The 11,095-nt window shown below is 33.6% G+C and overlaps 1 pseudogene; it reads left to right on the forward strand.

Annotated features, from left to right (window-relative positions):
* The first annotated feature begins 1,148 nt into the window (after window positions 1-1,148).
* LOC127700293 (alpha-L-fucosidase-like) lies at window positions 1,149-10,810 on the forward strand (annotated as a pseudogene).
* Window positions 10,811-11,095: the final 285 nt, after the last annotated feature.

Consider the following 11,095-nt stretch of genomic DNA (forward strand, 5'->3'; position numbering starts at 1 on the left):
CACAATATGTCAAAATCTCCCCTGGTCTAAACAAGATCTATTGTTTACTCAAATTTACATATTTGAAATGAAGGTAGATGTGGGGTATACATCAATGAGACAGTAATCCAATGATAACAACAATACAACTAGAAGGCAGTCTTCAACAATAGACGGGTGTCTTTACAATATGTAAAGCTGTACTGAATTCGTTCCGTTTCTATATAAAAAAATGAGAATAACACTTTTATAGATTTGATGCATCCGATGTGCTTTTATAGATTTATAAAATTGTGAATAGATTTAATAGGATCAATTAAATATCTGCTCATACACTCAATTCTCCAAATAACTAAAACAGTTAGAGCGACTGACATGGTTCCTAGTTTGGAACATGCATGTTAAAATGTAGCGGGGTTAAAATATTTTTTTAGAGACCATCACATATTTTAATCTCGACAAGAACATTAATTCACAAAACGTACACAAATATTAAACATACAAGAAAGATCAGTACAAGAAAAGCACTTCAATCTAAAATAACGGTATAATAGATAACGCAATCAATAACAAAGTTTAACGTTTTAAACAATGCATACCGTTTTGAAATATGATTGTAGTGTAGTTACTACAAGCAATTGCAAGACCATAGGACATCTTTACCAGGTCAAAGAAAAAATTATAAGTTTAAAGAAAGGACTCTTTTACAGGGACATGCATCTTTGAACTGATAATTGCTCAATTGTGTTTTGTTTTTTCTTTGACTTGTTAAACTCGTTTTCTAATTTCGAAATCTGCATTTGTTTGACAATAATCGCCGTGCATGCATAGGTGCGGATTAAGCCCCCCCCCCCCCTTTCACGAAACCAGACAGAAAGAAATGTAATTTACTGGTAAAATAATAGAAATAATAGTCATTATTTCTGTCAAAATACGGTCCCCTAATTCCTTTTGATTTTGCCATTTTGATAAGGGACTTTCCGTTGTGAATTTCCTTGGAGTTCGGTATTTTTGTTATTTTACTAATTCTCAGGACCCATGTCACATGGTTGTATTAAATAAAAATACAGTGAAACCAATGAGTATTCAATTGAACAAAATGCCTATTTATATCATCAGGTAGCTGTATTGCTTCGGTGCACAATCGATTTTAAAGCCTATAGAGCATATTTCTATACAAATCATGTGATACTGTTTTGATATTTTTCATAATGGCCACGCTTCTTTATTTATTACTCTGTTATCTTTTCGTGTACAAAGGAATAACAGCAAAGTATACTCCTGACTGGAACTCAATAGATTCAAGACCATTACCAGACTGGTATGACAAAGCTAAATTTGGAATCTTTATCACTTGGGGTGTTTTTTCTGTTCCAAGTTTTCATAATGAATGGTTTTGGCCAAATTGGAAGCGAAGAGCTCCAGATATAGTCAACTTTATGAGACATAATTACCGACCTGATTTTACCTATGCTGACTTTGCTGCAGATTTTACAGCAGAATTCTTTAATCCTGATGAATGGGCAGATATATTTAAAGCATCAGGAGCAGGGTAAGTTGCTTATTTTCATATCGCACCCGTGGAAGGCGAACCATATATATTGTTGTATGTGATATTGTCCGTAGGTTCAACAGATTGTTAATGTTTAGTTTTAAGTTATCGAGCCACAGTATGTTTGGCATGATATTAGTGCATGATATATAGTACTTCACAACTGCTGTCTTCTCGTATAGTATAACATAATTCTCCAAGTCTAAGTTTTTGATAGATTTTCTTGATGTTAAATTGTTGGTATGCCCAGTAACACATAAAAGTAAAGCGACGGGGATAAAGAGCGAAAAATGTGGACAGCCATTTTAATTTGGTAAATCGGTTTTTGTGTTCATTCGAAAGAACCTCACATTCATATATTACTCGACTTACGAAAGCTATACTAGTATTTGTATAGCCTTGTTGGCCGAGTGGTGCACAGCACTGGTCATAATGCAGGCGGTAATTCCACGATGTCACAGAAGCAGGGGGATTTGAATCCCGCTTAGGGAAGAACAAAAAATTTATTAACGCAAAGGGGGTATGTTTAGGGCCCTTTTCGACCTACAAAACTGAAGTATTACAAAAATAGGTAATTTTAGCTTTAAAATAATCGCTAAGTATTTTTTTAAGAGTAATATATTTGAAATATCATAAATATTTACAGCGATTTTAGTGTGAAGATATCAAAATTTCAATATTTTTTTCCAAACGATACAACATTCATATATTTTTCACACTTATTTGTTGGCCGAGTGGTCTTTGGCAGTGGTCATAGTGCAGGTGGTGTTGCCACGATGTCACAGAAGCTGGGCTTTGAATCCCACTGAGGGAAGAACGACCCTCGCTACGTATTACTTAGAAGAAACATATTTAAACATATACATTCTCCAATACTTTTTAGATATGTTGTCCTGACCACTAAACACGGTGAGGGCTATACAAACTGGCCATCGAGTCATTCATTCAACTGGAATTCAAAAGCAGTTGCACCTAACAGGGACCTTGTGGGTTAGTACAGGTGCTTATGATGAATTACAACTTGATTCTTTTTTTTCACTGAACATCTAAATAACACCCAATACTCATGTAACATCCAAATAACATCCAATACTCATGTTACATCCAAATAACATCCAAACATCCTATACTCATATTACATCCAAATTACATCCAAACATCCAATACTCATGTTACATCCAAATAACATCCAATACTCATGTTACATCCAAATAACATCCAAAACTCATGTTACATCCCAATAACATAAAAACATCCAATACTCCTGTTACATCCAAATTACATCCAATATTCATGTTACATCCAAATAACATCCAAACATCCTACACTCATGTTACATCCAAATAACATCCAATACTCATGTTACACCAAAATAACATCCAATACTCATGTTACATCCAAATAACATCCAATACTCATGTTACATGCAAATAACATCCAAACATCCAATACTCATGTTACATCCAAATAACATCAAAACATCCAATACTCATGTTACATCCAAATTACATCAAAAACTCATGTTACATCCAAATAACTTCCAAACATCCAATACTCCTGTTACATCCAAATTACATCCAATACTCATGTTACATCCAAATAACATTCAAACATGCAATACTCCTGGTACATCCAAATTGCATCCAATACTCATATTACATCCAAATAACATCCAATACTCATGTTACATCAAAATAACATCCAATACTCATGTTACATCCAAATAACATCCAAACATCCAATACTCATGTTACATCCAAATAAAATCCAAACACTCAATTCTCATGTTACATCCAAATAACATCCAAACATCCAATACTCCTGTTACATCCAAATTACATCCAATACTCATGTGACATCCAAATTACATCCAATACTCATGTTACATCCAAATTACATCCAATACTCATGTTACATCCAAATAACATCCAAACATGCAATACTCCTATTACATCCAAATTGCATCCAATACTCATGTTACATCCAAATAACATCCAATACTCATGTTACATCCAAATAACATCTAATACTCATGTTACATCCAAATAACATCCAAACATCCAATACTCATGTTACATCCAAATAACATCCAAACATCCAATACTCATGTTACATCCAAATTACATCAAAAACTCATGTTACATCCAAATAACATCAAAACATCCAATACTCCTGTTACATTCAAATTACATCCAATACTCATGTTACATCCAAATTACATCCAATACTCATGTTACATTCAAATAACATCCAAACATGCAAATCTCCTGTTACATCCAAATTGCATCCAATACTCATGTTACATCCAAATAACATCCAATACTCATGTTACATCAAAATAACATCCAATACTCATGTAACATCCAAATAACATCCAATACTCATGTAACATCAAAATAACATCCAATACTCATGTTAAATCCAAATAACATGCAATACTCCTGTTACATCCAAATTGCATCCAATATTCATGTTACATCCAAATAACATCCAATACTCATGTTACATCCAAATAACATCCAATACTCATGTTACATCCAAATTACACCCAATATTCATGTTACATCCAAATAACATCCAATACTCATGTTACATCCAAATAACATCCAATACTCATGAAACATCCAAATAACATCCAATACTCATGTTACATCCAAATAACATCCAAACATCCAATACTCCTGTCACATCCAAATTACATCCAATACTCCTGTTACATCCAAATTACATCCAATCCTCGTGTTACATCCAAATAACATCCAAACATCCAATACTCATGTAACATAAGTTCTGATTTGTGTCGTCTGTATTGCAGTCAAAATAATTCACAGTTAAGCACATTTTAATAAAAAAAAACTGTTTATTAATACTAACGTTTTCCATTAAAGTGGGAATCTTGACGCAATCTTCGTATCACTCACGTCTAATTTTGGTTTCGAACGAAACTATTCACTGAAATATGTCGTTGCTACAAATGATTGAGAAATAAATTGATGTTTGTTCTTGTGGTTGATGAATAGTAGTAGTTTATTCGTTTGGTAGACAGCGAATGTGAGCTCTTAATCAATGTTTTCTAAGACTCTTCTCTGAGTATATTAGCATTTATACATTTTAGTTTGTTATAAACTGTAGAATCATTTTAGGAGACTTAGCTAATGCTATAAGGAATAAAACAGATATAAAGTTTGGTACATACTACTGTATATCCGAATGGCTTCATCCTTTGTATATGAAAGATAAGGCGAACAACTACACTACACAAAGCTTTGTATTGGTAATTTACTTAGTCTCAGACAGTGGTATAGGGGTGGTCTGAAAAGTGGGATTCGGGTTAACTTCCGAAAGTGACTAGCAGAAAACATGGTATTTCTATAGTCCTATAGTCAAGGAGTTAGTCGTCGTCATCCTTTATGCTTCATTTTTTCAACATTTATTTTTATTTTGCCAAAAAGTGTCATGGAATTCCCCCTTCTTTTGCACCCCTGGCTCCTACGCCAGTGTTATTCTTAATGAAGTCTAATACTTTAGGAATTATTCGTTGTCCTCTTTCATTTTTCTTCTTTTTTTTCTATCAATTCTTTATTTTGCAAAAAAAAGGTGGGTTCCCCCTCCCGGCTCCTACGCCAGTTTAAGTCATAATGTAGGCATGAAAAAAAAACTATTCAAAGGTACCAGCTAATTTGGTATGCCAGACGCGCGTTTTGTCTGAACTAGACTCACAAGTGGCGCTCGAATCAAAACTGCAAAAAAAGCCAAATAAATATACGAAGTTGAAGAGTATCCGAAAATCTGTACCAAATACGGCTAAGGGTTTCTTAGTCTGGGGTGAAAAAAACCTTAGTGTTTCGAATAATTTGCACATTAAAAAAACCCGGTAACTTTACAGAAACTGGAATGTACGTCAGTGTGACAGCAAACAACCACCACGGTTACGCAGATGATATGTAGAGGTCAGTATACGGTCTTCTACAGACAAGTGGCTATAATATACATAAAGCCCTAAATCTTCACGAGTCTAAACCTTGCAGTTTGAAAAATAGAGATGGTCAAGTATTTACCATCAACATCAAATTATTTAAGGGACCAAAAAACTTTAAACAAATCATATCATACAAAACGCATTGTTGTTTTTAAAAATGAAAAAAATGGTCAGCAATTTGTAGCAGTTTTTATCACTTAAAACTCTATAACATAAGACAGTGGTAATTTTGTTCTTGTTATTAAAAAGTTGCACATTTAAAAAAAAATTCGCTGATCTATAATCTGATAAGACATTTCATTGGCGTATCCAGGAGCGCGTAGAGGTGTCCATTTTTAGGGAACAAAATTTGTTTTGCTTAAAATTGTCAAAATATTTTTATCATTTTGGACAAGTACGTCCCACTTTTCTCTGACCCTGGATCCGCCCATGCATATAATACATTCATCAGTAAATCCTGATTGTTCCGTTGCAGGCTAAGGCTTTACCTGAACTGTATGAACTTGTAAATAAATACAAACCAGAGATATTATGGGCAGATCTTGCCGATGGTAAAGGACCAGCTTCTTACTACAAGTCTAAAGAATTCCTTGCCTGGTTGTATAATGATAGGTAAGGATTCACATGATATATACATTTCCCACGGGTTCTGAATAAGACAAAAATAATTTACTTAAATCTTATAGTGGCGAAAAAAGGACTGGTTTTATGAAAGAGAGTAGAAATATACCAACGGGATATTCAAACACATTCATCGAAAACAAACTGACAATGCCATAGCAAAAATACAAACAAAAAACGATCAAAATACAAACCGCAGTACAAAAAACAAATAATAGAAATGTAAAAACTGAGCAACACGAACCCCATAGTAAACCGGTGTATTCTCAGGTAATGCAGAAGGGTAAACATATCCTCCTCCACATGTTGCACCCGTCGTGTTGCTCATATTATCTTTAATACTGTGTTAATCTATAACATACTTAGTTTTGGAGGGTTGTGAAATAATTAACTCTACTTTCGAAGCGATGTTAAATTATTCAAATGCAATACTTACGAATGTTTTTTTTTATTTCAGTCCTGTGAAGGACAGTGTTGTCACAAATGACCGCTGGTGTCATGAATGTTTCTGTAAACATGGGGATACAAGACCTGCAGAGATAAATGGAATCCTGGTTGGTAATGGAGAATTTTATAACACATTGTCAATTTTATAAAAGTTTATTGTAGGTCTTTTTTGTTATTTTTTGTCCTTTTGACAATACGACAACCAACGGTTAACCGTGTGTGGGGAGGGGGGGTAGAATTTAATGGAGTGCATAGAGCAATCCTCATTTCATACGAATTTGCAATGCAATTTTTAAAAAAACGTTATCCCGTAGATGTGACAAATGAAAACCTTTTGTGAGAGATCACGTGTCTAGACTTGGTTGGTCAATTGTTACTCCATTAGCATAGGCCATTGTCGGCATCATTTTAATTGCCTACTGTATCGAAGAGTGTTTTCAATTTGATATTTTAGAAACACTTTGCAAAAATATATAAATATCTATGTATCAGATCGGAGATATATCAAAATCATTCGTATCTTGAAATTAAATGAGATGAATACTTTTATATATTTTGGTTTGAAGGTAGACTGCAGAAATTTAAATGGGAAGATTGTATGTCGGTGGACAGGCATTCCTGGGGATACCGTAGAAATGCTCTTCTTGGTTCATATCTAGATATAAACCAAATTATCTCAACGTTCGCATCAACTATCAGGTAAATCATGCATAATTGAAAACAACAATCGAAAGATTCAAAGGGAAGGTTGAGTGTTAATTTTTTTTAACCCCACCACTTATTAAAGCGCCTAGTCGAGAATCGTCAGTTTCTAGCCATATTTTAATTTATGTTTTTATTGCTGATGGCCACTGCTAAAACTTATGTTCAGTACTTTCTAAACTCTGACGATTAAGAGCTAAAACATTTAATAAACAGTCTTTTATTGACTACTATAGATGTCTTTTGACTCATCTTTCTCTCGCCTGCCACTTTCGTTGTAAAATGCGAGACGAGATGCTTATCCGCTGGCGGCAACGACGACTGTGTAACAATTTGTATAAAGCTGTATAGATTAGAATGTAACCAACCTGGATTTTCCATGCCTTGTATTTCCTTCTATCGTGCATAATTCATTGTCTTCAAATGATCTCATTTTCACAGTTCAGAGACGTCTTAAAAAACTGTATAGTTTATTTTGTCACTTGAATTTCTAACTCGTTATGAATAATAGGATAACCATAGTTGGTATAGTGGATCCTTGTAAGGTCTACATGTCGTTCAGACATGGTTCACCTGACCTCGACATCATTTCATGTTTCAATACCTCAGATACTATAAGCAATAGGGCAACAATATTTGGTGTATGGAATGAGTATTAGATGCACACGTCCGTCTGGCAGGTTTCATGTAACATTGACCTCATTTTCACAGTTCATTGGTCAATGTTCAGTTTTCAAGATTTCGTCTATTTCTTAGATTATATTAGCGATGGGTCAACTATATTTGGTGTATGCAGTGATTGTAACGTTGTATGTTTTTTGGTAGGGTTCATCTGACCTTGACCTGATTTTTATGGTTCATTGGTCAGTGGTTAGTTTTCATGTTTTGTTTGCTTCTCATGTACTTATAGTAATGGGTCAACACAATATGGTGTATGGAATGATAATTAGCTGTACATGTGTGTATGGCAGTGTTCATCTGATCTTGACCTCCATTATTGAATATTAAAAGTTTTCATGGTTACGTCTGTTTCTGATATATCATAAGCAATAAGTAAACTATATTTGGTGCGTGAAATAATTGTAATTGGTAAATGTCTGTCTGGCAGGGTTCATGTAAACTTGTCGTTTGTTGCTGTGTAACACATCTGTTTTTCGTTCATTATTTTGTACATAAATTAGGTCGTTATAAAGGTGTACAAATCCGTCTGGTATGGTTTATATGACCTTGACCTCGTTCACATGTATCATTGATAATGTTTAGTTTATGTGATACTTATAGTAAAACCTTTATTTTAAAGACTTTCAACATGATTTCAATTATGAGTAGGAAAGCAGGCGAGACATTTCAGTGTGTGCACTCTTGTTTGTTTTTGGCTTATTGTCTTATTAGGGTATATTCACTAATATCCTTTTGTTTACATTGTTTTTATTTTTATTCCAGTGTGAATTAGTACATTTGACGATCATGAGAAATGAATAAATTATATTTATATAATTGTTATGACTGAAAATATCTTTAAAAATAAACGGTGGTTGGACAATTTTTGTTACACAGACCCGGGTCGTTACAATTACAAAGTATTTCCATATCAACACTAGTCATAATAACCTATGTAAGAAAACAATGCTGAATGCAGTCGGAACCTTTCAATGTTAATCTAACATTGCACTGGTACTATAACTATGTTAGATGGCATCTTTTTTCAGTTGTGGTGGCAATATGCTGATGAATATTGGTCCAACGAAGGAGGGAACAATTATTCCAGTATTTGAGGAAAGATTACGACAGTTTGGAAGTTGGTTAAAAATAAATGGAGAAGGTGTTTACGGATCAGTACCTTGGAGCCACCAAAATGATTTCACTACAAAAAATGTCTGGTAATGTTTTTTGATATGACATTATTTTTTTCTAGTCAATGGAAGATTTTACCTGTCTTCCAGACTAAAATGTCATTTCAGTTGGTTCAATATAAAATCATAAGTGAATAAAAAAAAATTAACATATAACTTTTGATTTGTCTCATGACAACGTGTTCGCCTCAAGCGCAGGCGGTACTAAGTCAGATCTCTGGCAGAGTCAATCCAAAGTCTTGCAAATTGTCATTTACTGTCTGCTCTGAGTCCGAAAATGTGTGCGCGAAGGATGACATGTCTTCCTGCAGACTGATACTTGTGAACAAGCATTTCAAAAATCCGACTTATCGTGTCTGGTTTTTTTTTAAAGTGATTAAGATTATAACACAATGTTGACTGCTGTTCCCCAATTTTTGACATTTTTACCTATTATGTCTGTTTGTTTTGCTCACACATTGTTTTCAATATAATGGAATTTTACGCGACTGCCATACAAGTGAGAGGTTTAGCTAACTATAAAACCAGGTTTAATCCACCATTTTTTACATAAGGAAATGCCTGTACCAAGTCAGGAATATGACAGTTGTTTTCCATTCGTCTGATGTGTTTGAGCTTTTGATTTTGCCATTTGATAAGGGACTTTCCGTTTTGAATTTTCATTGGAGTTCGGTATTTTTGTTATTTTACTTTCTGGTATTAATTGATTGTTGATTGCTGAACGTCCAGTGGCAAATATTTCATGCATGTTCAGGACTATATCAGTCTAGTGCAAATCAGGGTTAATATTCATACTACATTAACGTTCTCGTTCTGATATGCATGTAATATTTGCCACTGAACGTTAAACATAATTCATCATCACCTTCGTCATCATTAAATAATTTTACTTTTTTTTAGTATATAAATGTTATTCTATATCATATATTTTTTAATCGATTTGAACCATTAAATGGAAATTTAAACTTATATAAATAAGTAAAAAGATATCTAGTGATATGTTGTAATATTTTTGTAAAGGTACACTCGAAAGAAAGCAGAACATGATGGCACAGCAGTATATGCAATAATGCTTACATGGCCAGACGATTCTGTGTTGGTGTTAGGAGCACCAATACCTTCTCAATCTACACAAGTCACTATGCTTGGATATGAGGGAACAGTCAACTGGATATCAGGACCTGGTGGACAAGGGATGAATATTACCCTACAAAATATACCATGGAATAAGCTGCCTTCTCCATGGGCATGGATGTTTAAGTTGACTAATATAGCGAACTAAGATATGTGTTTTGTGTATATTATTATTTATCAGAAAGAAATACGTGCAGTCTAAATGTTAAAGGCACACAACATTACCGAAACCCAACGAAATTATACGACAAAAGCATATGAATATTATTGACTGAAATAAACATTACGTTTTTGACTTGAAGATTTAAATTCAGAAAATAATTTGTCTTTATTGTTCAGTGAATATTGTGATTTGTGTGTCTTTGTATATCTTAATTTTATGCTTTTTCTTTGTTATATAATTAAACATGTGTAATTTTTACTTTTTCTAAACATATATTTATCAATTTATTTTATGAGGTATACCTTCGTTGCTACATGATTAATCAAATGAAACTTTACATTTCATTTTTCAACTGATGAAAATACATAAACGAAATTTGCTGTTATTGTTGTCATTTTTATGATTATTTTTATGTTTGTGTTAGAAAAGAAAGTATATGGCATGGATGGACCTAAACAATAATAGGAAATAATTCAACAAGCGAACAGCACTTTGAAAGGTATTTAACATCCTGACAGTTTTTATTTTTTGTGGTCTATTAACTATTACTGACTTGCTTGCTGATGGATAGAAATACTGTCATCATTAACACCACGTCCAGCAGTTAAACCCATGCTGACCAGGGTTTCCGTTCGGTTTAAGGAATATAAAATTGAGAATGGAAA

Source organism: Mytilus californianus, unplaced genomic scaffold (genome assembly GCF_021869535.1).
Source record: "Mytilus californianus isolate M0D057914Y unplaced genomic scaffold, xbMytCali1.0.p SCAF_1, whole genome shotgun sequence".
Lineage (NCBI taxonomy): Eukaryota > Metazoa > Mollusca > Bivalvia > Mytilida > Mytilidae > Mytilus > Mytilus californianus.